Source organism: Marmota monax, unplaced genomic scaffold (assembly GCF_021218885.2).
Source record: "Marmota monax isolate L192 unplaced genomic scaffold, Marmota_monax_Labrador192_F-V1.1 WCK01_AAM20220418_F8-fsc00092, whole genome shotgun sequence".
In the NCBI taxonomy this organism is placed as follows: Eukaryota; Metazoa; Chordata; class Mammalia; order Rodentia; family Sciuridae; genus Marmota; species Marmota monax.
Window position 1 is genome coordinate 5721846 of NW_026692583.1, and position 10996 is coordinate 5732841.

General features: G+C 49.6%; 1 long non-coding RNA gene across 1 annotated transcript; it reads left to right on the plus strand.

Annotated features, from left to right (window-relative positions):
• The first annotated feature begins 480 nt into the window (after window positions 1-480).
• LOC131424231 (uncharacterized) lies at window positions 481-10041 on the plus strand. Its single transcript, XR_009226928.1, has 3 exons — window positions 481-1775; window positions 3053-3108; window positions 4683-10041. It is a non-coding gene; the product is annotated as an uncharacterized LOC131424231 (long non-coding RNA).
• Window positions 10042-10996: the final 955 nt, after the last annotated feature.

Here is a 10996-nt window from a genome sequence, read left to right on the forward strand (position 1 = left end):
TGGCTCCTGATTGTGCCCAGCCAGACTGCGGCAGTGCATGCTAGGCAAATGCTCTACCACGGAGCTACATCCCCAGCCCTTTTTAAAAATGATATTTTGAGACAGGGTCTCACTAAGTTGCCCAGCTGACCTTGAACTTGTGATCCTCCTGCCTCAGCCTCCCGGGTGGCTGGGACTATAGGTGTGTGCCAGCGTGCCTGGCCCCCGATAAGCATTGGAAGAATGTCTGAATGAATGGCCGGAGGGATGGATCCGCACATCACTCCAAGAAGCAAAATAGTTCTCACATTTCCCTGTTGGTGTCTGAATATACGAGCCACCGGCCCTGAGCCCTCTCCTGACCAAGAGTCACCCAGCCCCAAATGTCACTTGAGAAAAGCTGAGACCCTTGGGCTGGAGAAGACAGAGCTGTGCTCAGAGAAGGCCTCTGAGAGGTGGGAGCTAAATGAGGGTCATCTGAACCCAGGAAGGTAAGTCTCCACGGGGGGTTGGGGGAGGGGAAGTTCCTCCGCGCTGTGGCTGTGAACAGGCAGGTCCCCGTGAGCGACACCCAGGTGAGGTGCTGTACCTGTGGCCCAGGACCTTACGGCCTGAGTGGACGGACGGCACAGAGAATGCAGCTTAATCTCTGTTTTCTTATTGAGACACGTTTTAGCTCACTGTCACTATTACGGCGGTTCAAGATATATTGTTAAATGTCGCACAGGGCAAAAGCAGGTTCAAAGCAGGGCCCCTTTTTTGTAAAAGAAACATTGTCCATGGCATATGAATGTAGAGTACAGTTAGAGGGAACGTGCACAAGTAAACATGTATGAAAGAAAGTTCTAGAAGGAAATGGACCAAACTGCTGACAGGAGTTATTTGCCTCAGCAGAGTGGGATGGGCATGGGGATAACAGATGGCAGAGACGGTCATGGCCACTAAACATCCCTCATCTCCGTGTGGTTGGATTGGAGTTTGGTGACTAGGCCTGGCCATTGGGCAGTAGGCATATCTGTATGTCCTTCCTGGGCCAAAAGTGGGTGGGAGCTTCCTACCTCTCTTGCGCGCGCACGCGCTTCTTTTGTCATCGTGACTCTGGAAACCATGTGCCAAAATGGAAGGGGGTCCCTGTTGTCCTGCATCAGACTTTGTATAAATGAGAAATGAACCTGTTAGGAGCATTTAAGATCTCAAGGCTGTTAAGATCTCAAGGCTTACTTGTTATTGCAGCTTAGCATATCCGTGCAGACTAAATCTGCAATATGTTTGCACTTCTACACAGTGTTTTCCTATATGAACCATAATTTTTTCAATGAAAATTTTATTAAGAATTGAACTTTTGCTGAGATGTAGAGCTTTTCCATGCCTCTAAGATTTCCTGAAAACACAGATTGTTAGACTCAAAAATGAATCAGTTATGAAAACTCTAGGTGTTCCATGTCAGGATGATCTACATACTTTAGGTCAAGGCCAATAGTCAGGGAGAGCTGTGAAATTGAAAACAGGTTTCTTTCTGTGAGACCAGGGCCATGTAGGTTGCGGGCTACCTTTTCGCCTTTTATTCTCTTTATTCAGAATGAGATCAGTGGCCCAGACAATATTCACAAACAGCCCACGGTGACTTGAACCTCCTGGTTGAAACTGTCCAAAGGACAATCCTGTTGCTGGACGCCAGCTTCTCCTGACCACTCAGCAACCTTGGCCACATTTGCAGATCCAGAAAGAGATGCGGTGGTCGCTGCTCAAGATCCTCCTGGACATTTCCAGCCCCGGTCCCTGGCCGTGGTCTCAGGGTGAGTCTGTCCACTATCGACTAGGCTGTGTGGGGAGAGACACGGGCAGGAGGCAGCCGGTCCTCAGTCTCCTTCCTCTGGGAGAAGCCGCCTTTCAGTGGTGAGACTTTTTAAAAACTCCGGTTCTTGGTAACATAAACCTGCCCTTGATCCGGCACCAGAAGACCCTCTTGCATGCAGGATGCCAGGGTGCCGCCGCTGTGGTCACTTCTTTTCCTTTCTTCCAAAATACAGAAACTTGATCTACCAGCTAAGTTGAAGTCCAACTGGTCTAACAGGAATTTGCACAAATGCCCGTTTGTCCTTCTGGATGGAAAGAGGGTAGGGAAGTCAAGCTGATCACGGGGCCTGCTCTCCTGCCAGGCCCCGGGCACACGTTTCTGCATTTAAACATCATGAAGACCCTACTGGGCGGGTATCACTGTTTCCCATTTCACAGAGAAAAAAAAACAGGCCCCGGAGAAATCACGTGATTTGGACAATTTTGAAGAGACAGAGCTGGGATTCGTATCCAAATCTCTTTGACTTGAAAGTTCCTGTTCAGAAAAGAAGACTTTAGTGGGAAAATGGGTCAAACCAAAATAGGATTTGTCATTGAGTTAAAGAGTCAGGAACTAGGGTTAGCTTCTGGTTTTCATCCTTGTATAAATTTCGCGGGCTGTAACTACGGCATGTCAAAGAAAGCTGGCGAAGGGTGAATGGGGCCGCTGTCCTATTTGGACACGTTTCTGGTAACTCTAAAATGATTTCGAAATAAAAACTTTCACCAGACGCCATGGTGCATGGCACACGCCCATCATCCCAGTGGCTCTGGAGGCTGAGGCAGGAGGATCTCGATTTCAAAGCCAGCCTCAGCAAAAGCCAGGCCCTAAGCACCTCAGCGAGACCCTGTCTCTAAATAAAACACAAAATAGGGCTGGGGATGGGGCTCAGGGGTCAAGCGCCCCTGAGTTCAATCCCTGGTTACCCCCTGCCAAAAAAAAATGTTTCTATGGACTTTGGATGATAATGGTGGGTCTCTGGAGGTTTACCCCTGGTAACAGGTGCCACTCTGGTAGGGGACCCTGCTCATGAAGGAGGCTGGGCATGTATGGGGACAGAGGGGAGTGGGGGGAAATCCCTGCACCTTCTGCTTTATTTTGATGTGAAACCCTAAAAAATGAAGCCTAAAACTACTCCAAGGAAGAAAGTCTTTCATTTTCTCAAATTGAATTCTTTTAATTCTTCCTACACGTTGAGTGTCCAGATTAACGGGCTTCCCTGTGACCTTTCCATAGATACACATATGACCACGCTCCCTTCGACCCGCTCCTGCTCTCGTAAAAAAGAAAAGGTAAATAAATTTGATTGTCACACATAATTGTAAAGAGCCAATTAAAAAGAAAAAGAAAAGAAAGGTACCTGTTGTCTCCATCATATGCTCTCCTGAGCCTTGGGCCAAACACCCTGTCCTTTGATGGTCCAGAAAACCCTCTGCCCCTCACACTTGTCCCCCAACCCCATACACACATATAGGTGCATCCATGTGCACAAGCACGCCCTCCCCTCCTGCTGTGACCACCCCGAGGCATCAGTGGGGACCCTGAGGAGAGGTAAGGGGGTGCAGGGGCTGCATGCTCCTCCCTGGGCGCCCCCAAATGCAACAGTGCGCCTTGCAACCTCCAAGGCGCCCCTCCCACCTCCCCCTCCCCCAGGCCGCCTCCTCCCCTCCCCCTTGAGTTGGCCTGTAACCTTCCCGAGGAAGCCAAATGAGTTATTTGAGATGGAAACGTTAATTTATTTGAGCAGATGGGTGTCAACGCTGCTCTGTAAAAAGGTGGCGGTGTGCCGCGTTGGCCCAGAGCGCTCGGCTGAGGTCCTGGCTGCGCGCTGCCTCCCCGGGTGTGAACGGAATCATATGTTACCGGCGCGAAGGGAAATGCCTATTGAAGCGGAGCCCTTCCAGAAAAATCGTTACCCTCCCTGATTTTTTTTTTTAATGTGGATTTTTCACATCTCTGATTTGCTGAGAGCTGAAAAAACCTGAAACTCATTATTTCTCAAAGTGTGGTCCTGGGACTAGCTTGAGCAGAGCCACCCAAGGGCTTATTAAAAACGCAGATCCGTGCCCCCCCATACCCTCCCTCTCAGGGGTGCAGGCCTGGGGAACCTGAGATTTTAACAAGCTCCCCGGGGACGGGCATGTGCACTAAAGTTGGACCCCCCCACTCCCACCCCCCTTGATGAAACACAACTGTCACACTGCCCAGGAAAATCTTCAAAACAAAACAAAACAGAAAAAAAAAATCTTGGGATTTGGGGTGATTTTTTTTTTTGATTGTTTTTTTGCTTGGCTTGCTGATTGTTGTTGGTTGATGTTGTTGTTTGATGGTTGATTTTTTTCTTTCTTCCTCCCTCGACTTTTAAAGATTTGGTGCCAAAAAAAAAAAAAAGTCTCATATTTGCCACTAGAAATAGATAAGAGAATAAAAAGACAGCACAAAGAGATGATTTGGGCCCTTGAAGTGAAAGACAGTTTGGAAATTTTTAGGAATTTCCAGGAAAAGGGGTCTTCGGTGCCTCTGCCCTTGGCAGTGAACTTGGTCCACAGGCTCCCCCTCGCCTCCTCCCCACCCTCCTCCTCCCCTCCCTCCTCCCCTCCCTCCTCCTCCCCTCTCTAAGTGTTCCATCCAATTTTCTCTGGAATACATGTAGTGAGGAGGCCTCAATGACTTCCCAAGGGACCTTCCTTATAGGAAGAATCACCGCTGGAAGATTATGAAACCTCTGTAAAATATGTGTGTAGGAACTCGCGACGTTTTGATCGCTACCAAGGAGAAAAAAAGGGACAGTTTCTTATGAGTCAGTTTCCTGAACATTTTTTATGTTTTTTTTTTTAATTAATTAATCCTTTCCCCCCTTTGTTAGGAATTCCTGGCACAGACACAGCCCCGGAGAAGGGAAACATCGCCCACGGGCTGTATGTCTAAACTGTCAGGTTTTCAACCCCAAATCTCTGGAGGCGAGGCCAGATTTCATGTGCTTCCTGTGAAGCAAGGAGACTCTTGTCATCGTTGGAGAGAAGGGAGGCATTATGACTCGAGGTGCCACCACTGCCACTGGCAAGCGCCATATGGTCCCACACAGCCACTTCCCTGGGCCGTCTCCACCATGGACTGGGAGGAGCGCAGGACGCACTGCCACCCAGCCACTCTAGGGCCTGGTTTTCCAACCCCCGCCCCCCGCCCTGAGGAGTTTCCAGCCAAAGACAATGAACTGAACAGTTTCCCCAGCTGTAGGAGGGGATTGGGGTCCCACCGTCTGCCTTTGTCACTAACTCATCCTGAAACTCCTTCTCGATCTCTGTTTCTTCATCTGTAAAGTGAAAATCCAGAAAATCTGCGGGGACGATGAGAGAGAATAGATAGATACACCATACGTTCTCAAACAGGGGTGGGTCTGCTCTTGTCCTCTCCTCCTATCCAGGGGACATGGTCATGTCACAGAGATTTTAGGTTGTCACAACTTAACGGAAGGGGCTTCCTCTGGTACCTAGTGTATAGAGGACAAGGATGCCGTCCTCTGATAACAGTCTCCCACCACCACGTGTTATCCAGCCCAGACACACCTATGGTGCCGAGGCTGAGAATCCCTGATAGAGAATAGCTGGCAAACAGTTGGCGATTAAAGTGGAATGTGGGAAAGGGAATTCAGTAAGGGTGTTCAATAATCCTTAGCTCTGATTTACTGATCCAAGATCATTTGCAGCTGTCTTGAAGGATCCGAAGGCTGCAAACAAGCTCAGCCAGACAGTGTCATGATTGATTAGTGATGTCTGCCATGGGCACGGCAGGGGGAAGCGGCAGCCTGAGTGTGGTGTATTTTCCGACCCTGGACCGTGTGCTGTCTAGCATCTGTTTCTCCTCTGACATTCTGTGATTCTATTGCTGAGATTCCATGAGTCTATCTCTGAAGTTCTGTAGTCAGCATTATTTACAGAATATTCAAGCAGCCCCGGCTCCTGCAGGATTGCTTTGGCAGGGCGGGCTGGTGAGCTGAGAGCCAGGTGGCCCTGTGCAAGGTAAAATAGATGGCTGTGGACCGGATGAGATGTGAGTGACGTGGCATGCTCCCCCCCACCATCTTCCCCATCTCTCCTGGGCTAACATTTTTAGTGTTAGTTACTCTGTTGGATGAAAGCATCGTCGTCAGGAGATGGTGGTGCTTAAATGCACAACTGTTACCTTGAAGGGGTCAGCAGTCGTCCATCCCGATGCATTACTCTGCTAACCTAGCTCAGTAGGACAGAACTGGGAGGAAATGAGACAAGATGGGTTATATTTTGAGAGCGGATGCGGAGGTGTGGGACCTGTGGATTAAAGGGCTCTAGTCAGAATCACTGCATGGCTGGATTCTAGGAGGTATCATTCACACTGGGACTTCGATGTGTTTTAAAAACTCAAGATCACATGTCTCGGGAAACTGCTCTGTCCCCACGCAAGCCAGGACAGCTGGCTACCCTCAGTCTAGGCCACACGGCATGGGAGGAGCTTCTTGGTCCTTTCTGTAATTGATCCCTCCTGCTGCTGCCTGAATTTTCTTCCTGGTCATGCCCTTCCCTTGCTTATGAATTGTCTGTGGCTCCCTAGGACCCCTGGGACTAAGTCGGAATTGGCCTCCACCTTGCTTCCTGTCATGGCCCGATCCACCTCTCTTCTGCTGAGAGGCTCCCCAGCAACCTGAGATCAGCCGTCCACTCTCCTGTGTCCACTGAGTTAGAGGGGGAACCCACTGTCGAGAGTGTGTTCAATTTATGTCAGCAGAAAAGGAGCTAATTGGCCTGATGCTGCTCAAGATGCCTCCTTCCCTCCCTCCTTTCCCCCCCTTTCCTCTTTCCTTCCCTCTTTAAGCTTTTCGAAGCAGTTTCACGTACCTGCTGGCCAGATGCCCTCTGTGTCTCTGACCACCAGGTAAGACAGATGCCATGCCTATTGAACAGGTGGGAAAACTGAGGATCCTTTCTTCTAATATTTATTTTTTTAGTTGTAATTGGACACAATACCTTTATTTTTCTTATTTATCTTTATGTGGTGCTGAGGATCGAACCCAGGGCCTTGCACGTGCTAGGCGAGCGCTCCACCACTGAGCCCCAGCCCCGGCCTAAGGATCCCTTACTCAATAAAGCATGGTCTCTGGACAGGGAAGAGCAGATCCCAGGGGCATCCTGAGCAGCTCAGCAGTTCCGGACTGTCACTGATCCGTCTTCTGCACCAGGCATCATGTCTCCTGAAACCATGAAAACCCAGATCATCTCTGCAGCTTGATACCTTCTCTCTGCCCAGTTCTGGGTGTGCCCTGCTTCGTGTCAGTACTTGCAGCAACATGTTGAGGTGCCGTTACTGTCACAGGCCCCACCGACAGGGGAGGACATTGAGGCTTCAGAGGGGACAAGCAACTTTCCTAGGGTCACCCAGCTTGTCAGGTAGGTACTGGGCTGTCAGGCCTCCCGCCTGAGCCCCTGGCTTGCTTTGCAAAGCTGACTATTTGCTCTGGCGTGTTCATAGAAGGAGATAAAGATGCCATTTTTCTGAGGTCTGGACTTTGCCTCTAACACCCCGCTGAGCTGTCCCCCCCCCCAGCCACCCTTAAAGAGGAGAGGAAGGTCACACGTGTTAATTGAGCAACTAGAGCGAGCGAACACAGGCACACTTGTTTTTCTGCCACCTGGAAAAGGACACCGTGGGTTCAGAGGAAATGGAAACCCACTGGATTGACCAGATGACCAACCCTGGCACAGCTGGTTTGCAGACGGTGATGCTCTCTGATTTGCTTTTTCCAAACCTTGAGGGCACAGTTTTCCTTGAGTCTTCGGGTCACATAACTGCAGCGCGATTCTCCAGCAGCTTGGTGCAGGATCTTCAGCACAGACTCTCAGAACCAGAGCCAGAAATCCACCCTCCCACCCATGCTGAGACCCAAGAGGTGGGCAGCAGGCCCAGGGTCCCCGGATCCCAGTTGAGTCCCACTGCCCACAAAGGGCAGTAGGTGGCGCCACGGCCCCGGTTTAACAAGGACGGCAGGAAGGTGGGAAGGAGGGGGAAACCCAGAAAGAAAAACCAGTGGAAAACAAGGATTTAAAAGCAGAACAATTTGTTCCAAAACATTTGCCTTGTGACAGGGTCATCTATAAATTCTGGGATTTCCTGCTTGCCGTGGGGCAGGCCGAGGGCGGGCGGCCACCTTAACTCCCCGCAGTCTGGGAGAATCATTGGAAGCCCAGCTCCCGGGCTCTGGCCTCCCCGGGGTCGAGACTGGCTCTGAAATTTCCCGGCTTTTGTGCCCTAAGCAGGATCCTGGGTCGGGCAGCTCTGGAGGAAAGCCATGCTCCAGTTTCCCTGGGCTGGGAGGAGGGGCGAGCGGAGCTCCTGGTCGTTTTTAAAGGAGAGGCTGCCCTCTCCGTCTCTCTGTCCCTTCTCTGCCGTCTGCCTTGATCTAAAGCCAGAAAATAAGTAAAAGCCATCAAAAGGACAGAGTCGGGGGTGGCCCTGTTCCAGTCCGCACGGGCATCAACAGGGAGAAAAATCACCCCTTTGCCAGCCCAGTAGAACCTGGACAAAACCCAGCCTGGCCATGTGGTGAGAGAGGAGCCCAGCCTTTCCCTGCCCAGTGATTGCATCACAGAATCCCAGCAGCTAGACGTGGTGGACGGGCCCCGGGGGCCGTGGATTCGCCAGTCATTGGAAGGAGCATCTTACACCTTTGGAGGCCAGGGAGCTCCTGAGGCTCAGGGGTCACTGTGCTGGAAGCCCTACACGTGTGGAAGCCCTCGTCCAGTGCAAGCATGTTTACTTTCTCTTGCCACTCATGTCCTCTTGGGATCCAGGTGACCCTCCTGCTGGGAAAACACAAACACAGGACGCGGAGCATCAAGACTCTGAAGGAAAGATCTTATGAACTCACAAGGATAGTTTTGTACGTCGAATACAGTCACGGGGTGTTTACATCAACAGCAAGCTGCGAATGTGACACGGAGCTGAAACATTCCTATTGCCAAGGGACATTGTAGCCGTCATGATGCCATAGCAAAATGTGGTTCTTAGCCTGTGCGGTGACGCTGGTGTGAACGAACCTGCTGCACGGCCTGTCCTATGAAAGCATAGCCCATATAATTATGTACAGAAGCTAACACTCGATCATGGTGATGAATGTCTGTTACTGGCTTATGTATTCACCCTACTGAATACTGCCTATCGTTGGCTTAGAGTGTGCCCCTTCTGCTCTCATAAACCAAAAGTTCACTGTAAAATATTCTGCTGTGTTACACCAGCAACAGCCTCGTCCCTCTGAGTTTCCTGCGTCTCTTGATGGTGTCCAGAGGACAAGTCGAGTGATTGACTGGTGTCATCTAGGCTTGTGAAAACGCACCGTGATCTTCAGGCAACTTTGAAACCACCGAAGGATGCATTTCCTGGCATGCGTCCTGGCCCGCGAGGTGTCCAGAGCAGGCTCAGAGTTACATTTTCTTCTCACCCAAGGAACCAGGTTCAGAAGCTGAGCTGGGACCCCGTAAGGGAAAAAGCAACTGTGAATCAGGCTCCTGGTCAGAGTGAGGAGCCTGGGTCCGGGCTGGGTCACTACTCAGCTGAGCGACATTGATGAGCCATAGATCTTCCTGGGTCTCAGTTTCCTCATCTGTCTAGGGGGTGGTGGGTTGGGCAGATGAGGAATTGCCATCTCAAATGCCTACCGAGGTGCCAGGTGCCAGGCAAGGGAGTGACCAAGAGAGACTGGCCAAGGGGGCAGCTGCTTCTTAGCCCCAGCTGCCCGTGGCCTAGAAGGTACTGGGGACTAGATTTTTAAGAAGCCAGGAGTCTGGAGTTTTGTGGAAATGGTTCCGAGTTGTAAGTCAATGGAGGTCAAACCAATCAGGTCTGGGGGGTCCACCTGGTTCTCAGGCCTCAGGGATTCCAAGGTCCACAGGACTCTTCCAAGTTCAGGAAACCCTGGGGACCGTGTCCACTGTTCACATCCTCACTGTTCTATGTTGACACCCAAGGCCTTGCCTTATTCTGTCTCCCTTCAGAGTTGTCTCCACTGCTACTAACTCGGGGACCCATTCCTGTCCCCTTCCCCCCAGAAGCCCAGGCAAAAGCTCCTCCCTGTGCACTGGTCTTAAAGGGCAGCACATCTCAGCTACCAGGGAGCCCGAGTCTGGAGATTAGAGTCTGCGTTCTCTGAGGTTCTTAGTAAATGTTTGTCAAATAAAAGAATGAATGAACAACCCCAAGCCTTAATTGGTTTGTTTGTTTCTTTTCTTTTCTCCTCCTCCTCCTCCTCCTCCTCCTCCTCCTCCTCCTCCTCCTCCTTTTTTATGGAGATAGCTTTGTTCTTATATTATTTAGGTTCACTGCAATTTTTTTTTTAAATTCAGGAAAAAAATCTCTGATAGCTTTGTTTCCTGGCATGCTCAGTGTAAAACAACTTTTATAAAAGACAGAAAAATAAAAGAAGAAAACAAAAATCACAGAAACTCTCATCGCCATAGCGAACATTTCAATGTATTTCCCCTTGAGAGTGTGTGTGTGTGTGTGTGTGTACATGTATACATTTTAAACATTAAGGTCATATTGTGTGTGCAATTTGATATTGCATGCTTACCATTATACTTTAAACATTCTTCTAAGTCATTTATTATTTCAAAAAAATTCATTTCATTAGCTGGATAATAATTTATTATATATGTATATCATTAATTATCCAATCACTGAATTGGGAATCACTCATCGGACTGAGCATATGGTAGACACTCAATAACTATTTGCTAAACGAATAATTAAATGGCTGGATAGGTGGATGGATGAATGGATGGGTGGGTAGATGGGTAGGTGGATGAATAGATAGGTGGATGGATGGGTGGATGAATGGATGGGTGAATGGGTGGATGGATGGATGGATGGGTAGATGGGTAGGTAGATGGGTGGGTAGATGGATGGAGGGTGGATTGGTGGGTGGATGGATGGATGGATGGATGGAGGCTGTCTTGTTCATAGTTGAACTCAGAGGGGCCATTTCCCTTTTTTTTTAACTAATATGAATAGCACTGAAAGAAATTTCCACATGCCTAAGCGTTTGATTATATCCTTGATTATTTCTTTAGGGAAATTCCCTAGAAGAAGAATGAGTGAGTGAGCGGGGAAGACTTGATTGAGACTCTTGGTACAAACTGCCAACTTGCTACCTAG